The sequence below is a fragment of the Podarcis bocagei genome, assembly GCF_964188305.1.
Source record: "Podarcis bocagei genome assembly, chromosome: W".
Lineage (NCBI taxonomy): Eukaryota > Metazoa > Chordata > Lepidosauria > Squamata > Lacertidae > Podarcis > Podarcis bocagei.
Window position 1 is genome coordinate 18458024 of NC_138131.1, and position 24869 is coordinate 18482892.

Below are 24869 nucleotides of genomic sequence, written 5' to 3' on the forward strand. Positions count from 1 at the left end.
TGTTCATCAGTATGAGGATACCCAGCTCTACCTCTCATATAAATCAGAACCAGTGAAGGCGGTGAACGTCCTGTGTGGGTGTCTGGAGACAATTGGGCGATGGATGGCAGTCAATATATTGAGGTGGAATCCCGACAAGACAGAAGTATTGGGGGGCGGAGGAGGGCCGGTGTGGGAAATTCCCTGGTCCTGAATGGAGTAACTGTGCCTCTGAAGGACCAGGTCACAATCTGAGGGTCATTTTAGATGCACAGCTGTCCATGGAGATGCAGGTCAATTTTGTATCCAGAGCAGTTGTCTACTAGTTCCATTTGGTACACCAGCTGCAACCCTACCTTCCTATGCACTGTCTTGCCAGAGTGGTACATGTTCTGGTTATCTCCCACTTGCACTACTGCCACATGATGTTCATGGAGCTAACTTTGAAGGTGACTTGGAAACCACAACTAATCCAGAATGTGGCAGCTACACTGGTGACTGGGAGCAGCCGCTGCGACCATATAACACGGGTTCCGGAGGATCTGCACTGGCTCCCAGTACGTTTCTGAGCACAATTCAAAGTGTGGGTGTTGACCTGTAAAGCCCTAAATGGCCTCAACCCAGTACACTTGAAGGAGCATCTCCACCCCCGTCGTTTAGCCTGGACACAGGATCCGGCTCTGAGAACCTTCTCTGCAAGAAGTGAGGTTACAGGGAACCAGGCAGAGGGCCTTCTCGGTAACGGCACCCTCCCTGGGAACGCCCTCCTGTCATATGTCAAAACATTTGAAGGCAGTCCTGTATAGGGAAGCTTTTTAATGTTTGATGTTTGATTATGCTTTTTCTTATTTCTCGGGAACAACCCAGAGGGGCTAAGGCAACTCATTCAGATGAGTGGGGTACAAATATAATAATAACAACTACAGTTGTTGTTGTTGTTGGAAGAAGAAGCTTAAACAAGAGGGCAAGGCTTATTTTCATTTTCTTTAACCCCAAAGCCATTTACAAAAAAAGTAAAATCAAGAAAAAACCACAACCAATCCTTAAAAAGTATACAGAAGTTAAAATACTAAAACAGATTAAAATTACTTCTACTTTGTAAGCATCCGGGTAGGCTTGGCAAGCACGAAAGAGAGTACAGTGAAGGCTCCTGCTTGAATTCAATAGGCCAGGAGTTCCACAGTGTTGGCATTGCCACACTAAGCAATTGAAAGACGGGTGTTGTTTGGCAGCTGTAGCAGCACCAATTCCACTGTACAAAGCGAGTGGGCACAGGTGGGGTAAGGAAATCTCATGAGTAAACGGGTCCAAGCTGTTTTGCTACCCAAGTTTTTCTTCAGTTTTACAGAGCATGATTTGCAGATTTTGTATGCTTTTTATTGTAATATATGGATCCCCCCTAATAATAATAATAATAATAATAATAATAATAATAATAATAATTTATTATTTGTACCCCGCCCATCTGGCTGGGTTTCCCCAGCCACTCTGGGCGGCTTCCAACAAAGATGAAGAATACACTAAAATGTCACATATTAAAAACTTCCCTGATGTCTTCTGAATGTCAGGTAGTTGTTTATCGCTTTGACATCTGATGGGAGGGCGTTCCACAGGGCGGGCGCCACCACCGAGAAGACCCTCTGCCTGGTTCCCTGTAACTTGGCCTCTCGCAGTGAGGGAACCGCCAGAAGGCCCTCGGAGCTGGACCTCAGTGTCCGGGCAGAACGATGGGGGTGGAGACGCTCCTTCAGATATACTGGACCAAGGCCATTTAGGGCTTTAAAGGTCAGCACCAACACTTTGAATTGTGCTCGGAAACGTACTGGGAGCCAATGTAGGTCTTTCAAGACTGGTGTTATATGGTCTTGGCGGCCGCTCCCAGTCACCAGTCTAGCTGCCGCATTCTGGATTAGTTGTAGTTTCCAGGTCACCTTCAAAGGTAGCCCCACGCAGAGCGCATTGCAGTAGTCCAAGCGGGAGATAACCAGAGCATGCACCACTCTGGCGAGACAGTCCGCAGGCAGATAGGGTCTCAGCCTACGTACCAGATGGAGCTGGTAAACAGCTGCCCTGGATACAGATTTGACCTGTGCCTCCATGGACAGCTGTGAGTCCAAAATGACTCCCAGGCTGCGCACCTGGTCCTTCAGGGGCACAGTTACCCCATTCAGGACCAGGGAATCCTCCACACCTGCCCGCCTCCTGTCCCCCCAAAACAGTACTTCTGTCTTGTCAGGATTCAACCTCAATCTTTTAGCCGCCATCCATCCTCCAACCGCCTCCAGACACTCACACAGGACCTTCACCGCCTTCACTGGTTCTGATTTGAAAGAGAGGTAGAGCTGGGTATCATCCGCATACTGATGAACACCAAGCCCAAACCTCCTGATGATCGCTCCCAGTGGCTGCATGTAAATGTTGAAAAGCATGGGGGAGAGGACAGAACCCTGAGGCACCCCACAAGTGAGGGCCCAGGGGTCTGAACACTCATCCCCCAACACCACTTTCTGAACACGGCCCAGGAGGAAGGAGCGGAACCACTGTATATATAAACAGTGCCCCCAGCTCCCAGCCCCTCAAGACGGTCCAGTAGGATGTTATGGTCGATGGTATCAAATGCCGCTGAGAGATCCAGCAGAACTATTAAACAGCTCTCACCTTTGTCCCTAGTCCGCCGGAGATCATCAACCAGTGCGACCAAGGCAGTTTCAGTCTCATGATGAGGCCTGAATCCCGACTGGAAGGGATCCAAATGGTCCGCTTCTTCCAGGCGTGCCTGGAGTTGTTCAGCAACCACTCGCTCAATCACCTTGCCCAAGAATGGAAGATTTGAGACTGGGCGATAATTGGCCATCGTGGCCGCATCTAAAGATGGTTTTTAAGAAGCGGTTTAATAACCGCCTCTTTCAGCAGGTCTGGGAAGGCTCCCTCACAGAGGGAAGCATTCACCACCCCACGAAGCCCATCGCCCAGTCCTTCCCGGCTAGCTTTTATAAGCCAGGATGGGCAAGGATCCAGGAGACAGGTGGTTGGCTCCACTCGTCGAAGCAGCCTGTCCACATCCTCGGAGGTAACAGGTTGGAATTGATCCCACGCAACTTGACTAGACAGAACTCTAGCACTCTCCCGCCCTGCTCCCACGGTGGAGTCTACCTCTTCCCGAATCTGAGCGATTTTATCTGCAAAAAACTTTGCAAAATCATTGCAGGAGAACATGTGGCCCGTATTGGGCCCCGATGTTGCAGGTGGTTCCGCTAAATTGTGAACCACCTGAAAAAAACCACATACTTTTATGCTGTGCTTTATGCTTTTTAAAAGTTTTGTAAGTTGCTTGGAGACGCTTTACATGGCAATCAGTTAACAGGCTGAACATTTAATAAACGTTACCTTACAGGGCTTTTGTAAGGATTATCATTGGGAGGTAGCTACATGCTATTATACACTATGGTAGGCACAACTGCCTACCAAAGTCCTCAAAGGTTCTTCACAGGCTTTTCCACATTAATTCTTAGAAACAGCCCTGTAAGGTAGGTCAGCACTATTATTATACCTGGGGCCAAGAACATGAGGGGGAATGGCTTGCCTGATGCTGAGATTTGTAGTGGGATTCAGAAATCATGGTGAACAAACTTCATGAAGAAGGTGGTGTTGAATAATTGCCCCCAGGTGGACCAGAAGGAAAGCTCAGCTAGCTATTCATTCTGTCCTTTAAATAAGCCTGAAAATGACTTTAAATATTCATAGTACAGCTTCCTTTTCTGTCAAAATGATGAACACCAGGGGTAGAAAATCAGCCTCAACTCCAACTCCCATCAGCCCCAGTCAGCATTGCTAAAGATTCTGGGAGTTGTAGTCTGACAACAGCTGGGAGATCAGTTTCCCCAGAGAACTGCCTCCTCCCACATGAATGCCAAGATCATCCTAAATTTGCCATTTTTGCCATCTTAAAAATTAAATGGTAATGGACTGGATGAGAGCCAACAAACTGAAGCTTAATCCACATAAGACTGCCTTGGTCACACTGGTTGATGATCTCCGGCGGGCTAGGGACAAGGGTAAAAGCTGTTTCCTTGTTCCGCTGGATCTCTCAGCAGCTTTTGATACCATCGACCATGACATCCTTCTGGACCATCTGGAGGGGTTGGGAGCTGGGGGCAGTGTTTTGCAGTGGTTCCGCTCCTTCCTCCAGGGCCGTGCCCAGAAAGTGGTGTTGGGGGATGAGTGTTCAGACCCCTGGGCCCTCACTTGTGGGGTGCCTCAGGGTTTTGTCCTCTTCCCCCATGCTTTTTAACATCTACATGAAGCCGCTGGGAGAGATCATCAGGGGGTTTGGGCTTGGTGTTCATCAGTATGCGGATGATACCCAGCTCCACCTCTCTTTCAAATCAGAATCAGTGAAGGCGGTGAAGGTCCTGTGTGTCTGGAGGCGGTTGGTGGATGGCAGCTAACAGATTGAGGTTGAATCCTGAAAAGACAGAAGTACTGTTTTGGGGGGACAGAGGGCGGGCTGGTGTGGAGGACTCCCTGGTCCTGAATGGGGTAACCGTGCCCCTGAAGGACCAGGTGCGCAGCCTGGGACTCATTTTGGACTCACAGCTGTCCATGGAGGCACAGGTCAAATCTCTGTCCAGGGCAACTGTCTACCAGACTCATTTGGTACGCAGGCTGAGACCCTACCTGCCCACGGACTGTCGTGCCAGAGTGGTGCATGCCCTGGTTATCTCCCACTTGGACTACTACAGTGCACTCTACGTGGGGCTACCTTTGAAGGTGACCCAGAAACTACAACTAATCCAGAATGTGGCAGCTAGGCTGGTGACTGGGAGTGGCCGCCAGGACCATATAACACTGGTCCTGAGAGATCTGCATTGGCTCCCAGTACGTTTCCGAGCACAATTCAAAGTGTTGGTGCTGACCTTTAAAGCCCTAATGTGATGGCCTGGGAATCCGATTCAGAGGCTGAACCGGAGGAATCCCAGCCTGCACAGGAGTCCCCGCCTCCAGGGCTGGCTGAGCTGGGGCAGGGCCTTGATTCTGAAGCGCCTGCACCTCAGGAGCAGGCACCAGGTGAATCCACTCTGGCTCCGGAGGTGATTGAGGACACATTGCCTACAGGTGCGCCTCTCCCAGCCCTGTCAGGGGAAAATGAGTCTCCCCCTGGGTCCAGTAACCCACCGGCCTCTCCTGAGCTGCAGAGGCTCAGGACAGAGAGGCGGAGGGAACTGGTTTCTCCCAGGAGGAGTGCTCGCCTTAAGGCCAGGAGAGGCGGGTCACCTGGGGGCCGGGACTGCCCCCGGCCTCAGAGAAGATAAAGGCCAGTCAGCCCGGTCCCAGGTTGCGGGAGCAACGTCATTGAAGAGCTGTTTCGGCCAGCACCCAGTCCTGTTCCTGTCCTTGCCCGGCTCCTCGCTGTGGACCCCGCTTCGCTCGTGGAGAACTGTCTGCCGACCCTCGACTCAGGTCCTGGACCTCGCCCCAAGGACAACTCTGCTAAATAACTCCACTCCAACCACGTTTGGGTTGTTAACTTCGCACATGGCAGCTTAAGCTCAAAGCCATGTTCCTGGGACTGAGCCATCTCCTTCTCCCCCGGGGTAAGCGTACTCACGACAGCATCAGCTTCCTCCGGCCTCTGGCAGATCGGCTTCTCCTCCCAGCGAGCTCCTTCCAGCCTCAAAGACAGCTCCGGCTGGCCCCAGCAACTTTCCTGCTGGCTTCCCCCACATGTGGGACGTTCCTGCAATGCTTCAAAGCGTTGGCAAGCACCCATAACCTATGGCAACGGAGAGGTCAGTGTTGCCATGAGTTCCAAGAAAAACAAACATGGAGTCCAGCACGCTTCCCTTTGCGCAGCTCTGTTGTCTGTCCGTGCTGATCCAAAGATCCTTCCTGCCTCTCCCTCTTGCCGGTAGCAGAGATAAACACAGCGGTGAAGCAATTGCAGCATGTGGGTGAATAATTCAGAACTGACACAAAGCGTTCCTTATCTTGTTAGCCTTTAATCATGAAGTAAACCAGATCTTAAATCTGTCCCGGTGACAACGCACACATCTTGCGTCCTCTCTCTGCAAAAGCGAAACCAGACTGAAACACGTAGCGTCAAACCACTCCCGTATGTGTTTCTAACCACGCCTCAGGAAAGAGACGTCACCAGAACTCCTTAACCCTGTGAGTTCTGAAACCAATAACACCCCCTCTCGTCTCGAACCCTGAGGGAAACTGTGAACCCCTATTTACAGACCTCTTTGAGTTCAACTCACCTCCCATTGCCTTTTGCCTCCCACTGGCATCTATCCCAGGCAATTGTTGAATCCCTTCCACACTCCCAGAATCACACTGTGCGAAACCAACCCACGCATTGGTGACCTGAAACCTTTCCGGTGGAATCCCCTTTTTGGTCCGAGTTGACCGCCGGAGTACAACCTCGGGCGCTCCTCCTGACCCACTGGGGTCAGCAAGTGTGTCTCCCAGCACAGAGGACTCCCCCTCTGACTTGCTGCGTCTTCGGGCCTCCTGCACTTGGCTAACAGGAGATGAAGGCTCACTTTTGGGTTCCATCTTAACCTGTGGAGAAACCCACCCCTGTGCTTGACCATCATCAGCAACCTGGTCATCAGCAACAGGCTCCGCCTCTGACTCTCCTTCCTCCCTTTCTTCCTCCCTTTCCTCCCCCTCAGAATCGGACAGACATTCTGAGAGAAAATCAGAACCATACCTAGGCTGTGACCAACCACCCTGCTCAAAGAACTCAGCATGCTTGCTGACCAGCAGCTTGGTCTGATCACCCTCTGGGTATGCAAACTTCCACCCATTTGTTGCAGGATCATACCCACAGAAGATCATGTCCTGGCACCTAGGACCACCCTCCTTCCGTTGCGCTGTTGGTATCGGCACTGAAGCCCTGGAACCGAACGAACGGAAGAAATGCACCTGTGGCTTCCTCTTGTGCAACAGAAAATACGGTGTGTCACCTACATCATGATTGTAGGACCTGTTAAAAACAAAGCTGGCAAATTTCCAAGCTTCACTCCAAAAGCTCTGAGGCAACCCAGAGTCACACAGTAAAACCCTGACAGCTTCAGCCAGTGCTTCACTCCTGTGCTCTGCCATGCCTCTCTCTTGAGGAGACTTTGCACCCGTCACCTGGTGACGAATTCCCTTTTCCTTGAAGAATTCCTTCAGAGCAGACCCAGTGAATTGTGACCCACGGTCGCTCCTGAACTCTTGCACCTTGGTGGAGAACCTTAGTTCCACCTCCGCAACCCAATCCTGGATCAGTTGCGCTGCCTCCCTCTGTGACCTGAGAGAGAAACACCATAAATTCTGAGAAAAATCATCTGCCATCGTTAGCAGAAACCTGGCCCCACCCAGACTCTCACACTTCATGGGTCCTGTAAGGTCTGTGTGAACCAACTCAAAAGGTTTTGTGGTTACCCTCTTTACCCCGGGAAACCCGCACCTTTGAACCTTGCTGCATGCCCTGCACACTAGGGATCCCTCACATGGTGTGATTTTACAACCTTTGGTGCAGCCTGGCAGCCTCTTAACATCTTCCAGACAAGCATGAGACATTCTCTTGTGCCATACATGAACACATGAATCATGACTGGGAACACTAGCACACTGCGCCTGTGCTTTTCCTGCATTCCCCCCACCCTCCAGAGGTGTCTCCAGAACAAAGAGATTGTCCTTGCCTTCCACGTTGACAAGCAGCTTCCCCCCTCTGGAAATAGAACAGGTGTTATTTTCAAAACAAATTTTGTACCCCTGCTTCGCCAAAGCAGGTATCGATAACAGGCAACACTTCATCCCTGGTACAATGAAACACTCCAGCTCCGCCTGCAAAACAGAAACATATACATTTGCAGCATTAGAAACTTTTCGTTTTGTCCCGTCAGCTAATGTGACAGCAGTTCCAGTTAAAACAGCCCTGCAATTCCGCAGCTCCCCAGCAGATGGCGTCCCAATGAGGTGATGACTGGCACCCGAATCCAACACCCACTTCACATCTGTGTTCCTGCTGGCATTGTTTTTCAAAGTTGCCATAGCAGCAACAAACGTCCCGCTGCCGCCTCTGTCCTTGGCAGCGTCCGAAACCGCAACATCCTGCGTTGCTCTGAAGACTGGACTTATCTCAGAGTTCCCAGACAACTCTGCAGGCCTTATCTCCCTCTGCAGCAGATGTCTGACCTTGAAGCATTTAGCTCTGTCCTGTTTCCCAGGCTTCGACTCACGACGCAAACAACTCTTGGCAGCCTTTGGAAAAAGAGGCTTTTCTGTTCTTTTACTGCTCACTGCCCCCCCACTGCTCCCAGGGCTCCCAGGACGCTTTCCTGCACCCCCAGTGGTAGGTAAAGGGCCCCCAGCAGCTTGCCTCTCTCCAAGCTCCTCACGCAGACACGTTGCATCACCCACGCAGCTTTTAGACTCTGCAAAACTGGCAGCAACAGCAGCAGTAGTGGTAATAGTCCCTTTGCCCCCCTCAGGGGTCCCACAGCCTTTCCCAGCTGTGCACTGGCTTCCACGAAGGTGGTAAGCTCCATCTTGCCTCTCCTGTTCTGATGCAGCCATCTCCCGGCCCTTGCTTCCGCCCCCAGCGTTGCACACTTCCTGGAGAGCTAGCCAAACGACCGTCGGCTTCCTTGCATCCAGAACTATAGGCCTTAAATCAGCACTTACATTCTCAGCCAGAAAACCAGAACACGCTGCTCAGCTTCACGTTGGCTTCCAACTGCCCCAGCTGACGAAGACATCGGCTTCACCAATTCCCAGAGCTTGGCTCCAACTAAGGACAACTCTGCTAAATAACTCCACTCCAACCACGTTTGGGTTGTTAACTTCGCACATGGCAGCTTAAGCTCAAAGCCATGTTCCTGGGACTGAGCCATCTCCTTCTCCCCCGGGGTAAGCGTACTCACGACAGCATCAGCTTCCTCCGGCCTCTGGCAGATCGGCTTCTCCTCCCAGCGAGCTCCTTCCAGCCTCAAAGACAGCTCCGGCTGGCCCCAGCAACTTTCCTGCTGGCTTCCCCCACATGTGGGACGTTCCTGCAATGCTTCAAAGCGTTGGCAAGCACCCATAACCTATGGCAACGGAGAGGTCAGTGTTGCCATGAGTTCCAAGAAAAACAAACATGGAGTCCAGCACGCTTCCCTTTGCGCAGCTCTGTTGTCTGTCCGTGCTGATCCAAAGATCCTTCCTGCCTCTCCCTCTTGCCGGTAGCAGAGATAAACACAGCGGTGAAGCAATTGCAGCATGTGGGTGAATAATTCAGAACTGACACAAAGCGTTCCTTATCTTGTTAGCCTTTAATCATGAAGTAAACCAGATCTTAAATCTGTCCCGGTGACAACGCACACATCTTGCGTCCTCCCTCCGCAAAAGCGAAACCAGACTGAAACACGTAGCGTCAAACCACTCCCGTATGTGTTTCTAACCACGCCTCAGGAAAGAGACGTCACCAGAACTCCTTAACCCTGTGAGTTCTGAAACCAATAACAGTAACCTCCCCCCTGGACCAGCACACCTAAACTGCCTCAGTCCAGTAGACCTGAAGGAGTGTCTCCACCCCCGTCATTCAGCCTGGACACTGAGGCCCAGTGCCGAGGGCTTTTTGGCGGTTTCCTCCCTGCGAAAAGTGAGGTTACAGGGAAACAGGCAGAGGGCTTTCTTGGTAATGGCACCCGCCCTGTGGAACACCCTCCCATCAGATGTCAAGGGAATACTGTAAACAGCTCTCTGACTTTTAGAAGACGCCTGAAGGCAGCCCTGTTTAGGGAATGTTTCACGTTTTATTGTGTTTTTAATACCCTGTTGGAAGCCACCCAGAGGGGCTGGGGAGGCCCGGCGAGATGTGTGGGGTATAAATAATAACTTATTATTATTACTGGTTTTCTGTGGAGTGTGGCCCACTAAGCGTGTGCACCTTAAAATTATTACAACAATTTATTTGATACTAATTTGCATGAATTGAAGCAAATTCAAGTAGACACACCCTCTTTTGTGCTTCACTACCCCAGTCTCCGAAGGGTGTGGGACTCCAGGGGTTTCAGGCACTTACCCATGTTCGGTTTCCTTGGAATGATGGACAGCAGCAATTGTTATGTCTTTAGGAGAGATGGTTTATCTACACATATATACAACCTGAGTCTACAATGGAGGTGCTCACAGCATCAGCACCCCGAAAGGGTCTTGCTTCTCCCACGACCACAGCCTTGGATTCCAAGCAGGAATCGGGTACAGCTCTGACGCCCTGGCTTCTGCCAGCCGCCTGCTTCTAGCCCAGCTCTCTCACACAACGCTGGCTATTGCCCTTCTCACTAGCAGCCAGGTGAGGGAGGGGGCCCAGGGCCCACCCATTTGTCCTCTGGTACAAAGCCACTTCCTTTGTTATACCATGCCCAGGCCCACTGACTCACCCAAAAGCTGGCCTGGCTACTTTAACCACTGAATCCCCCAAACTAACCACATTATATATGTTCAAGTAAGATGTAATTATGCTACCTGGATGAAGGGCCTCAGCAGTTTCACTCCAGCACCTTGCAGGGCTGGTCCCAACACAGCTTGTTCTTCCCTCCATTTTTCAACACCACAATGTTGAAAAGTTGACATCGCCCAACCCTGCACAGCCGTGAGGCATGTCTCTATGCACTCAAAGTCTCTCTGGTCAGCTGCATCTCATATTCTAAATTCCCAGGCAAAAATGTTCCTCTTCAACCAGGCCTTTTTGGCTGAGTAAGCGTGTGTTTGAGGGAGGGAGTATTAGTTTGTATTGTTTTTATTAAGTATTTTATGTTCTTATATTGTATTTTTATGTTTTGAACAGCCTTGAGATCTATGGATGAAGGGTGGTATACAAATTTAATAAACAACAACTTTTCTGAAAGGCTAGAAGTACTTTATCAGTCACTGCCTACCTTGGAGGGAAAAGGGACGCGGGTGGCGCTGTGGTCTAAACCACTGAGCCTCTTGGGCTTGCCAATCAGAAGGTCGGCGGTTCAAATCCCTGCAACAGAGTGAGCTCCCGTTGCTCTGTCCCAACTCCTGCCAACCTAGCAGTTCGAAAGCACGCCAGTGAAAGTAGATAAATAGGTACTGCTGTGGCAGGAGGTAAATGGTGTTTCCGTGCGCCAGAAGCAGTTTAGCCTTGCTGGCCACATGACCCGGAAAGCTGTCTGTGGACAAGCACCGGCTCCCTCGGCCTGAAAGCGAGATGAGCGCCGCAACCCCATAGTTGCCCTTGACTGGACCTAACTGTCAGGGGTCTTTTACCTTTACCTTTTTAACTAGGGTATATCAATTTCAGTGATTTATCAGGCACTGCAGCCAGGTATGAAAAATGGGTACAAAGATCTCAGGTCCCAAGCACACATTATGTATTTATTATTATTTATTCAATTTATATCCTGCTCCTTCTGAAGGAGCCCCAGGTGGCAACCAGGTCATTAATAATTTTCAAGACTTTTTTAAGACTTCTAAAAACAATTAAAAACATTAGCTTTCATTCAACTAAGTTTTCTTGACAGCAGACACACTGAAATTCATATACCCTAGTTAAAAAGGTAAAGGTAAAGGACCCCTGACAGTTCAGTCGCAGACAACTCTGGGGTTGTGGCGCTCATCTCGCTTTACAGGCTGAGGGAGCAAAAAAAACTGTCTGCAGACAGTTTTTCTGGGTCATGTGGCCAGCATGACTAAGCCGCTTCTGGCGCAATGGAACACCGAAACCAGAGCAGTGCACGGAAACACTGTTTACCTTCCCGCTGGAGCAATACCTACTTGCACTTTTTGGTGTGCTTTTGAAGTACTAGGTTGGCAGGAGCTGGGACCGAGCAACGGGAGCTCACCCCATCACGGGGATTCGAACCGCCGACCTTCTGATTGGCAAGCCCAAGAGGCTCAGTGGTTTAGACCACAGCACTACCCGCGTCCCTATACCCTAGTTAGTCATATTTATTGAGTAGGGTCAATATAACGACTATTGAGTAGTTACCATGAATATCCCAGCAGGGAGTGACTGTTAGTTTCTGTTTGCCACTGAGCAGCTGCTTAGAGTCACAAGGCTCTGTTTACATTCCAGAGACAGTCCAGGCTATTGGAAGTCTCACGGGAGAAGGGAGACGGATGTGATGTTTACTGGTTTCCTGTTTCCTTTGTTCCAGTTGCTCTCTGCTTTCATAGAGAGAGGATGTATATTTCTTTGCTGTCTGTGTAGTAAGAAATAAAGCATAGTGATGTAGCCATAAATCTCATCACTTCTGCTGCTTTGGAAACTCTGCTGAATGGGGGAACGTGCCTTGGAGCCTTATCAAAGGCTCAGGTCATTAATTATTTGTTAGAGGGCGATTCCGAAGGACACTAGATGGCACCAAAGCTTTGAAGGCAGTGAAATGCTACTTGTGTGGACGTCTAGGCCACATGAAGAGGGATTGCAAACATCCCAAGGCCAAGGCAACAGAGCAGCGCAGCGAAAGCTCAACACATGGAAAAGGCAAAGGCAAAGGTCAGAAGTCCAGGACGACGCAACACAAGGCAATGGTCTCACGCTTCACTCCAAAGGTCCAGAAGACGTCTAGATCTTTCTTCATCATCGACTCGGGAGGCACATCTGCAAAGACAAACACCTGTTCGTGTCCTTTACTCCACAGGAAGGTGCAATTCACCAAGCGGATGACCACACGATCTCCACTCAAGGCTATGGAACGGTTATTCTTCACAGCTTGGATGCATCAATACGCTACATTCTTTTTGTTCCAGATACTGTACACAACCTATTGAGCGTCTCGCAGCTGACTGAACAGGACATAGACGTTTCCTTCAAGAAGAGGAAGTGCACCATCACCAAGAAAGATGACTTTGTATTGCATGCTGATTATATTGATCATTTGTTTGTATTGCATTATGATGATTCTGTTGATGTTGTGCAGGATGAAACTTGTATTGCAGATACTAACAAGGTGTTGCATGCAGGATGTATCCATGATTATCACAGGAAATTTGGTCATTTAAACTTCAAGGCAGTTCCAAAATGCCTGCCTTAGTTGAAGGTATGACAATTAAACCCTGCAGGTACCACATGAAGTGCAAGGCATGCGCAGCAAACAAGGTCAAAATGGCTGCAAAAGGTAAAGTGTCTAGTAGACAAGCTACAGAACCATACCAGGTAGTGCATGCTGATCTCGTTGGTCCACTAACACACTCTTTGGGTGGAGCCAGGTACCTTATGGTTCTCATTGATTCATATCCCAGATATATTCATGTGTTCAATCTCAAGCAGAAATCAGAAGCATTTCCTAGGTTCAAGGAATTCTGTGCTTGGTTGAAAAATGTGCATGATAAACAGGTGAAATGTTTATTTACAGATCGAGGGGGAGAATTCATTTCTCAGCAGTTTGAAGCTTTTCTGACTGAGAAAGGAATTCAACATGGCCTGTCAAGTCCACGGTCTCCTTGGATGAATGGACTTTGTGAAAGGGCAAGCCAAACATTGCTTCAAGGCTTGAAAACCTTGCTGCATGATGCCAATCTTCCAGAGAGTTATTGGGCAGAAGCGCTCGGCTGTTTTGTTTACACCTATAATCACAGATTATAATCACCGATTGGTTGTACCCCCTATGAAAAGATGTTTGGCAAGAAACCATACATCAAGCACATGAGAATTTTTGTTTCTGACAAATCAATCAAGAAAGGTACTAAAGGACTCGAATGCAGAGCATGCGACGGAGCAGCCCATAGGCATTGCCTTATCAATGAAATACGCCCCCTCAAATCTAAACCCCAACCAACGGAAATCTTCTGGATGCACAGGCAGGAGGCAGAATGCGAACTCGATGTCGCATTTCGCTAGGAGCGCTCCTCGGCCAAATCTACAAATCATTTTGACTGCCTGGTCAAAAGAGGCGTATTTTACCGTGCACAGTTCCTGAGGTATTGTATCATTCACTGAACCTCCCCTTGGGTAAGAGAGGTTGTGGATCATGCGAAATTCCCCCGGAGCTTTTTTAGGTACTATGCCCAGAGGGGATAGGTGAAGTCCCTCCAGAGGGGGCTCGGGAAAAGGGCCTGCAACCCTGCCTGCCGTGATCTCCTTCTGTATATTTTTCCTAACTATCTCTGGCCTTTCCCGCACGGACTTCTGATTTTGGGGGTCCACGGTGTTGGGGGGGAATGCTACTGGGATTCTAAATCCCATGGAGAACCCGTCCCTTGAGAGCAGTACATGTGAAAAGGATCTAGGAGTCTTGGTTGACCACAAACTTGACATGAGCCAACAGTGTGACGCGGCAGCTAAAAAAGCCAATGCAATTCTGGGCTGCATCAATAGGAGTATAGCATCTAGATCAAGGGAAGTTATAGTGCCATTGTATTCTGCTCTGGTCAGACCTCACCTGGAGTACTCTGTCCAGTTCTGGGCACCACAATTCAAGAAGGACACTGACAAACTGGAACGTGTCCAGAGGAGGGCAACCAAAATGGTCAAAGGCCTGGAAATATTGGATACTTTGGAGGTCTTTAAGCAGAGGCTTGACAACCATATGTCAGGAGTGCTCTGATGGTGTTTCCTGCTTGGCAGGGGGTTGGACTCGATGGCCCTTGTGGTCTCTTCCAACTCTATGATTCTATGATTCTATGCTTTTGTGCAGTTGTTATTAGACAGATATCATCAACATACAAAAGTAAATAACAAACACTTCCTTGCACCATTGCTGAATATAAACAGGAATCAGCCAGGCTTTGTTTGAATCCCATCTTTTTCAAAGTTGTGTCTATGCAGTCATGCCATAGACGTGCACTTTGGTGTAAACCGTATAGTGCCCTTTGCAGTTTTAACACCATGCTGTCTTTTCCCAGCTCATAACCTGGTATTTGCTGTAAATACACCTCAGCGTCAATAGGAGCATTTAAATATGCTGAGGCAACATCAAAATGATTAACTTTTAACCCTCTCAGACTTGCCATTGCTAAAACTGATTTTACTGTTTCAGCCTTTGCTGTTGGGGCAAACACTTCATCATAATGTATCATTTTCCTCTGTGTAAAGCCCCATGCAACCAACCTGGCTTTCCTCTGACAACTTCCATCAGCCAGCTTTTTCACTTTAAAAACCCACTTACAGCTTATGGGCTTTTTACCTTCAGGCAATTCTGTAGGTACAAGCACATTGTTGTTTAGCAGAGAGTTATACTCTGCCTGCATTGCCTTTAACCACGCCTCTTTCTCTAGAGTAGGTAACTCTTGCACTTCTTCAAAGTTTTCTGGCTCAGTTACACAACCTGGTTTATGGTGGCTGGGAACCCATAACGGTCTGGAGGTTGACCTTTATTACTTCTTGCAGACCTCCTTGGTTCATTAATCTCACCCCCTGGGCTACCTTCAGGACTGCTTTTGGGGTGGATTGACTCTGTAGAACTACCTCCTCCTGTCCCTGTTCCACTTTCTTCTCTTCCCTGCTCCATGCTAGCAGCTGGAGATAAATGCTCAACCTTTACTTCCTCCCTTTCAGTTTCTCTGGGAGAGCTGCCAATTCTTAGCTTTGTTTCAGCTGCCTTATCAGGTATGCTCGGCAGTAAAACTTTTCCTGGCAGCAGGTTTGCATGTATCTTGGGCCAATTTCTTTGCTCATTAAAGCTGGCTGATCGACTATAACTCAAAAGGTTTTTATCATCTTCAAACCTGTAGGCTTTCGTACCACTTTCATACCCAAGAAATAGCAACTGCTGTGCCCTTTTCCCACCTTTTCTTCGGTTTTTCACAGGTATGTCAACCCATGCCTTTGTCCCAAAGATTCTTAAATGTTGTAAACTGGGACTTTTGTTATAGAGAATTTTATAGGGTATGTTATCTAGTACCCTTGACCACAAGCGATTCCCAATATAATTCGCAGTCTTAATACTTTCAGCCCAGTACTTAATTGGAAGATTTGCATCTGCTAACAATGCTTTCATTTGTGTCTGCAAGACACCTCCCCTACGCTCTGCTACTCCGTTCTTTTGAGGCGTGGCCACATTGGTAAGCCTATGTTTAATCCCTTGGGAACGCAACCAGTTTCTTAGGGAGCTTGCCATAAACTCCCCTCCCCTGTCTGATTGAATAGAGCACACCTTTTCACCAAGTTGCCTTTCTACCCTTCTTACCCAGAACTTCAAAGTTTGGGCAATGCCAGACTTTTGCTTTAATGGATAGATCCAGCCAAATCTAGAAAAATCATCCACTAGGATCAAACAGTACTTGTTGTGGGAGACACTTGGCGGAAAAGGACCAGTTACATCAGCATGAATCAACTCCAGTGGTTTTTTGGTTTCTCTCTGGCTTGCTCTTGCTACTGGGCAAGCCCTGCTTTTAACCTCCTTGCAGATATTGCAGTCTAAGTAATTATCACAACTTTTTATGTTTTTCATCCCCCCACACAACTCCAATGTTTTGTTTAGCACCTTATAGCTAGCATGAGCTAGACGCCTGTGCAGGAGATGAATACACATATCATGGGTCAGGACATTTTGCACATTCGCAACCTTAGATTCACACTGCAGTACATACATATTAGTTCTAAGGCTAGCATTTGCCAACACTGCCCCATTTTGCTTTATCTGGCACTGATCTCCCACAAAATTTACTTCAAAGCCTGCTTTTGCCAAATCAGGAATGCTCAGGAGATTGTTTTGCTAACTAGGCACACACAACACATTCCTGAATGTGTGTCCCAGCTGTGGAAACACAACCTCCCCCTCACAAACCACATTTGCTTTCTGGCCCGTAGCAAGACTTACATGTTTTTTGTTTGAAGCCCTAGCATCAGTTAGCAATCCTTTTCTTTTACAAAAGGTTTGAGAAGCTCCACTGTCCAGAACCCACAGCTCTTCATTTTCTTGACCATCTGCAGACACCCAAGCGGTAGACTCCCTCTGCTGCCACTTGTGCTTCCGCTGTTTTTGTTGTTTTCTCGGGCAGTCCTGAAGCAGATGTCCACTGGACTTGCAGCAAAAACACCTTTTTACTTTGTTGACCACCGGCTGGTCTGCAGCAGCTCCTCCTGGCTGTTTCTCCGGCTCCCGACACCTCTGCTCTTCCCGGCTGTTGCTCCCTCTGGGATGCTCCAACAGCTGGGCTGAGGTCATCTTTCGCTCTGCACGCCTGTCCTCCTCTGCATACAACCGTCCGGTCACGTATTCCAGAGTCAGCTTATCAGTCTCTACAGACTCGAGGGAGTTGACCAGCATATCATAGCTGTCGTCAAGGGAACTCAGGACTATAAAGACTTTGTCCTCTTCCCCCACAGGCCTCCCTCTTAAGGCTAGCTCCTGGAAACAGCCTGTTAGGAATTTTAGGTGGTTTACCAGGGAGTCCCCCGGTTTCTTCCGACACCGGTACAGTCTCCTGGTCAGTGTTATCAGTGAGCCAGCTGTCTCTCGCACATGGACAGCCTTGAGCACATTCCACGCCTCACTTGCCGTCACCTTATCATCTATGTAGACTAGCTGGCTGTCATCCACTCCAAGGATGATCGTAGCCAAAGCTTTCTCATCCTTTTCAAGCTGGGCCTCTGCTAGTGCCAGCTTTTCATCGTCGTCCTCATCCTCCTCAGGGGGCTGCGGTGGAGTTTCCACCACCTTCCACAGGCCCTCACGCTTGAGGAAGTGTTGCATGCGGACCTACCAGATGCTGTAGTTCGTGGCCGTCAGCTTCTGCAGCAACACGCCAGTTCTGGACTGCTCCATCCCTGCAGCTCTCCTCCAGCACCCACGGCTAGATAACTGCCTCCTGTACTCTTGCGCAGCGGAAGCGTGCTGGGCCCATAACCCTGTCGCGTATTCCACACGGCGTTTTCAGCGAAACACTAAGAGTTCCAGGTTTTTCAGTGCAGTCCTTTTTAATGTGAGCTATATACAGGCATTTACAAAAGAAACAGTCCATACAGAGTACTTACAAACGAATACTCTCCACCACAGCACCACCACACTACGGCACAACCACCACACCCCCTGTTAAACAGGCTTTCCTTTTTAAAACAGGTGATAGCCAATTACACTAATCACACTCCTGCTGAGTCACTCTGACCCAGCAGAGTATTGCATCATCCTGTTGAAGCCTGCAGACTTATCCAGTATCCTGCGAATCCCAACAGAGGCGGGGTGGTTTCCCAGGCACCGCTCACATTCATGAAGATACTTACAGGAAGGTCGCGAACACACACCCCTGTTGTACTCCCAGCACTGGCGGCACCGTTTTGCCTCTGTCTTACCCGACTTGGCCAATTCCTGGTTTTTCTTTTCGATATAGGGGTTAATGTCCTCGCCCCAGTAATTGGGGTCCCTTAGGTCCCACCGGGTGGAGGGCACGAGAGAAGCGTTTCTACGAAAATTCTCATACGTTAATGCCGCAGTCTCACCTGCCAGCGTGTGAGCCCACCTCACATGAGCCAAATAAGCATCCAGATCCATTGAACGTTTAGGATAAGCCACACAGATAACTCCCATGAAGACCTGGTACCCATCCAACCAGTTCTCAAAGGTGCGTTCGTCCTATACCTCCGTTTACTGAAAGAGCGCTTCTTTTCCCCTTTCCCAGTTAGCTTGGTAGGAGGGAGAAGGTGTAAACATATCTACATAGTCGCCATTGAGGATCTCATTCCTCTTCCTCTGGGACAAATGGTTCCCCAATATAAAATCAGTCGACTGATTGGTGGAAAGTTAGTGGAAGCACTGACTTGAGCTCCACAGCAGTTGTGCAGTTTTTTATTAGTTTTTATTAGTTTTATCAGTTTTTATTCAGCTCTTATCAGCCTCAGTATTTTATCTACAACATTTGGCAGCTGCTCTTCAACTAATATACTCACAAGGCTTGAGTTAAAAGCTCAAGTTAAAAGTTCGAGAGAGCAAGAGAGACTCAAAGACAACAAGACAACAAGAAGTAGGTCTCTGTTATGACTGGCAGAATCCGAGACCAGGGAGAAGAGTTGGTGGAAGAAGATTGGAGGAAATTTAAAACTTATTTGCAGAAATATTGTAAAATTTTTGAATGCTGATGACATTGAAATGAATTGCAGGGGTTCTAGCAACAAGGTAAAATGTAAGATTGGATTAATAATAGATAAACTAATAGGACATGAATTTGCTGAACCAATTTTTAAAAGGGATACAAAAATGGGAGACGTGAGGAAGTCAGGAAAATAAGTTAACTAAAGATGAGAAATTAAGAAAGAGGGAATTTTTGTTTTCTTTTATATGTGTTTTTTCTTTTTCTTTTTTGTGTTTAATGTCTGTATTTTTGTATTTTGTAATTTTGTATCTTTTTCGTTTTTGTATTTTTCTAAACTTTTCTATTGATAAAACCTAATAAAATATTATAAAAAAGAAAGAAAAAGAAGTAGGTCTCTGTTGTGAAAAACAGCGTTGCGAAATTCAATTCCGAGATTAATAGCTGAAGGAACCTTGCTGTGAACTTTTACTGCAGCCGAGTGAGTATAACTCCCTAAAGGAACAGAACGTGATTAGAGAGAAATCTTTGGGAGGAAAGAAAAACTGCTTACCTGATAAGGGCCTGGGGAGGCCTTGGAACCTCTCCCTTTTACCCAAAACTGACGTGCAGGGAGCCCTGTGATGGAGCTAATGATCCTAGTTTAGTTTAATTAAATTTTTAACTCCAAGTTTTAAGGTACTGAGGCCCTGAAAGAATATATATATATATTAGAAGAAGAAGAAGAGTTTGGATTTGATATCCCGCCTTTCACTCCCCTTCAGGAGTCTCAAAGCGGCTAACATTCTCCTTTCCCTTCCTCCCCCACAACAAACACTCTGTGAGGTAAGTGGGGCTGAGAGACTTCACAGAAGTGTGACTGGCCCAAGGTCACCCAGCAGCTGCATGTGGAGAAGCGGAGACACGAACCCGGTTTCCCAGATTACGTGACTATCGCTCTTAACCACTACACCACACTGGCTCACCACACCACATCATTTTTAAGCATCTTGATTATTACCGGGGGAGTGCCAGAGCCTCTGCGGTAATCACTTTGCAGCAACTGAAGAAGTAAGGTCACACTTGCTTCTCCACCACGTTGTCTTTCTCCACCGCGTTGTCTTTCTTCACTTTTGCAATTACCTCTTGTCTATTTATCTCAATCAATGCATTGTAGCGTATTTATTACAACAAAAAGAAATAATTTACAACTTTAAAGAAACAATGGTGACGACCAGGAGTGGCTGCAAAACCTCAGGCTTTTCTCTGAAGGCTGTAAGACCCACCTTTAAAAGAGCCACTCTAAAGAAAGCACAAACAAAAATCACTCGCTTCTACATGAACAGAGTAAAATGTGGGACAAATGAGGAAACGATTGAAATCAATGAGAATAAGAACAAGAAGGGAAGAGAAATTCTACTCTCTCCTACCAACCTCTCTTACAGCCATAGTGAAGGACTGGTTATGCAAAGAAAGGAGTGTACTAAAAGCAGTGATAAAAGCCTGAATATAATGGAAGCAACACAAAATATCCTTGATACAGTCGACGAAGCATCCCCGAAACTGAAAGCCAAATCCCAAGTTCTCCCCGAACCATCGTTAGATCAAAAAATGGAGGAACTAATGTTAAAACAAATTTCGGAATTGGCCTTGGGAAATATTAAACCTTCGAAAGACTCTTATCCTCATCCCCACGAGACAAATGAAGAGGGTCTCTCAATCATCAAATGGCTAGTGCTCCTTACTGAGGACATTGAATCCATAAAGTCCTACTTGGACTCTTGTACAAAAATCCTTACCATCATGGCTGACTCCTGTAAAACTCTCTAGAGAAAACCCGGAATGCCTGCAGAACTGGAAAGTAATCAGGGACTCGCCTCCACCCTATGGAGGAGTGGCCCATTAAGGAAGGGTAAGAAAGTCTGCAGAGCTAATGCTTGTAAAAGGAGATTCACAGCTGTAAAAAATGTTTAAAAAGTAAAAACATAAAAAATCTTAAGACAGTGTATTATAAAAAAATGGTTTTTAAAAAGCTTTTTAACCTACTCGAGAGCACAACAGCCTCTGGGACTAGAGGGAACCTGGTGAAGTCTTTAGCCATGAAGTCAGTCAAACAGGACTTGCCCTCAAACGTCTGTGCTGATAAAGCTCTGGATTGTCTAAAACCTTCAGCGCTTGCTCCACCACCAAGCTCTAAGCAAGATTTACTGCCCCAAGATCCATGGGCCTATGTTTTAACCATAGACAACACCAAATCCAATAAGGGGAGCATTCCAACAAATAAGAACTGGAAGCTGGTGTTGCTTCAAAACAAGCTTTTTTTTTCAAGCTATCCTAAGCCCCCAGGATTTTTATCTCAAGAGGATCGCAAAGTCCATCTACTGAACTTCCTTAAGGCATACATGCCAGGTATTTTGAGTAATCCCTCGGAGTTGGACCAAGTGGAATATCTATATTACGATGGCTTGCTTGCCAGGGCGGTGGTTACATTCCATGATCGGAGATTGGCAAAACTGATATATAAACATAGAGAACACCTAAGGACAAGTGGTGTAAAAATATCAAGGTACTTTAAAAATGAGGCCTCTCCTACCCCACTAGTCCCCAGTTCTGCAATCTCGACTGCAGCACCTCATCAAAAGGCTGAATACCACACTTTAATTGATATAAAAGCCACTGAGGACTTGCCTAATCACCACCCAGAGTTACTTACTAATGATCTTCAAAGACCAGATTCTCCCGAGACTTTATATGAGGCGAGCCAAGGTAACTGGTTCGAAAGTTTTGAAAATAACTTAATTTATTCCTACTGCGCTCTCCCCCAAGAAAGATCAAAAGATGGTAGACTTGCATGACCTATTCTGAATAATTGAGGAGTTAGGCAAGGCTGTATCCTGGCCCCTACCCTATTTAATCTATTTTTATCTGACCTACCATTATTTCTTCAAAATGCAACCACTCATACTCCTTATTTAAACAATAGCCCACTTTTTTTATTACTTTACGCAGATGATGCTGTAATGATCTCACTCTCTGTTTTGGGTTTTAAAAAATTATTTAAGAGTTTCTCAAACTACTGCTCTCTCAATAATCTCAAAATTAATTATGATAAGACAAAGATTATGCAATTTAGAAAGAGAGGGAACCCAAAAGGCTGTATAATTAATGGACATTTAATACAGGAAGTTAAGCACTTCAATTATCTGGGAATCACATTTAAAAACAATATGAATTGGAATACACATATATGTGCTGCAATAGTTAAGGCCAAAGTGACAGCCCACCATATTAAATCCTACTTTTTTTCTCCAGTGGGAAATAGATTTATTCCAGCTGTATTGCAAGTGATTGACATGAAACTTTGTGCCCAACTTCTATATGGCACACCAGTGTGGATTTCAGGTGACCTCAAGAGGTTGGATAAATGTCACGCATCCCTTCTGAGGTCATTACTAGGACTTGCAAACTCTGTAAAATATGAAACAATATGTTGTGAGCTGGGAATATTGCCTTTATCAGTAAGAGCATGGTTGAGGACCTTGAAATATTGGATTTTCCTCCATTATAGATCCCTATCCCCTAATTCTCTACTTTATGATCTTTTGAATGATAGTGCAATCTACAATCTATCATTGATTTGTAAGAGAAAACTGGATTCGATAGGGCTCACTCTAACTGACTTTGAAATCTATGATCCCAAAGATACATGGGAAATTATCAGAAAGACTCTCACAGAAAAAAGTGTTCTCGCCATGTTTGAGGTTGCAAAGCACAGCACTTGCTCTCCTATCCACTTAAATCTCCCTTTGTGTAGAGATTTCCAAAAGGGATACATGACAAATTTGAAGAAACATGAATCGTGTAGGCTGTTTATGTTGGCCAGATTCAACATGTTTCCCTCGATGGTAGTGAGAGGAAGATACTTAGCTATCCCAGAATTAGAGCGTCTCTGCAAATGCAGAAAACAGGAACCCGATGCTCTAGAGCATATATTCTTTTCCTGAGATTTCGGCAGTTATGCCAGAAAACAATTATTTGAGGCCCTAAAATTTAATAGACAGATTTTTACACAACCAACTGTTCAGGACCTGCTGGCGGACAGCGATGATCAAATTACTTTAATAGCGGCTGAATTTTTAAGTGCTGTCCATGAAGAAAGAATGGGCCATGATAAAGAGACTTACTGGTTTTAATGGTAGGTGATGTTGCTGTGTTGTATTATATTATCTTTGTACATCGATTCATTTCTTGGAGTTAAGAATAGGACTAGGATAAATTGTGTTCGTTGAGCCCGTATTTTATACAGTCTGTATATGATGTTTGTTTGTTAATGTGTGGTGTGTTATGCCTAATAAAGGATTTTTTGAATTTGATTGGTGGAAACCTTTACATCTTCCACCAACGCCCCGTCCTTCCATTCCAATGTTCCATTGAACGTCTTACAGTGTGAATTAGCCCTCCTCTCATGTGCCCAAAGTGGGATCCCATTATTATGTTCCCCGAAACCCAAGTAACCATCCATAGGGCCCTTGCTATCAGAATCCAAGGATGACGTACCTTACTCATCCTCTTTCTCGGACTGCTTACTTCTTTTCTTCTTAGCCGACGTATGCTTCTTCTTGGACTTTCTTTTGCCCCCTTGCACCTCACTGCTGGCCGAGTTCTCATTGGCAGCCGGCTGGGCGACTTGGGGTTCCATCTGCTCCGTATCAGAGTCGGAACCCGAGCTACCTTCCGTTGAACTGTGCTGGGGCTGCTGCTCCTGAAAAACACTGTGGGTGCCTATTGCCTGCGCCATGGTATTACTGCCGGTCCCCTTAGAAGGCGCCTTTCCCTTACTGGCAACCTTAGCGGGTGCCTTACCTTTACCAGTGCCTGCGGTGGTTTTCTTAGCAATGGCTGATTGGGCGCGAGTGTTGGGGCGTCCGATAGCAGCAGTTTCTATCTGACCGCTGACCGACGCAGCGGCAGATGTGCCCTGTTGCTCCTGAATGTTAAAGGGAGTATCGGGTATAACTTCTTGTGACGACTCCGGCGCCGGAAGTGCCAGAGCCCTGTTGATATTGCAGAGTCCTGTGCACAACGGAATGACGAATAGTACGTGCCACATGCTTAAAGTTGCTTTATTTTCAGTTCAGAGTTGAGAAATTACAAACTTGCATCTTGCCTCTGCTGGAGCAGAGAGGCAACCATCCTCCTCCTCGGAATAACGAACACCGAGAGAAAAAAGTGAAAAACAGGAAACCAGTGTACGTCACATCCAGTTTCCCATTCCCGTGGGAAAACCCAACAGTACTCTGACTGTGGAATGTAAACATTGTCTTGTGACAAGCACTTCCGCTGCACAGTGAAGAGAGCAGAAACCAACATCCTCCCCCTTTCCGTGAACATCACTGGGCAGCGTGTTCGTACAACATCAGTACAAACCCAACTTCTGTACATAGGTACAGTGTTGATCCCTTGATACAATCTTGGACAATACATCAGCAGGAATTTCATTACCTGGCATATAGGACACCGTTACGAGTCCCTTCTGAATATGTTCCCTAGCATGTTGCAACTTCAATTGCAAGTGCTTTGTGCTTTGCTTACAACCTTCCGAATTCAGCAAAGCCAAACATGCTTTGTTGTCCTGGTAAACCTGGATCGGACATTTGACAGGAATTTTCATGTCTTTGCACAATTGTAACAACCATTCACAATCCTTAAGTGAATAAGACAGTGCATTCAGTTCAGCTTCACAAGTACTTAAGCTAATTGTTGTTTGCTTCTTGCATGACCAATCAAATAGACCCTGATTGTACATGTAGCAAACTCCAGACGTACTTTTCCTGTCTGTAGTGTCACTTCCAAAACTTGCATCTGCAAAAATTTCAAGACCACCAGACTTCTGATTGTTAAATCTCAGTCTGTAATGCATAGTGCCTTTCAAATAGCGT

At 47.0% G+C, this 24869-nt stretch overlaps 1 protein-coding gene across 1 annotated transcript in view; it reads left to right on the top strand.

Annotated features, from left to right (window-relative positions):
- The window catches only part of LOC308577829 (tigger transposable element-derived protein 1-like), a 280142-nt gene that overhangs the window by 21649 nt on the left and 233624 nt on the right, over nt 1–24869 (top strand). The gene's annotated exons all lie outside the window — the stretch shown is intronic.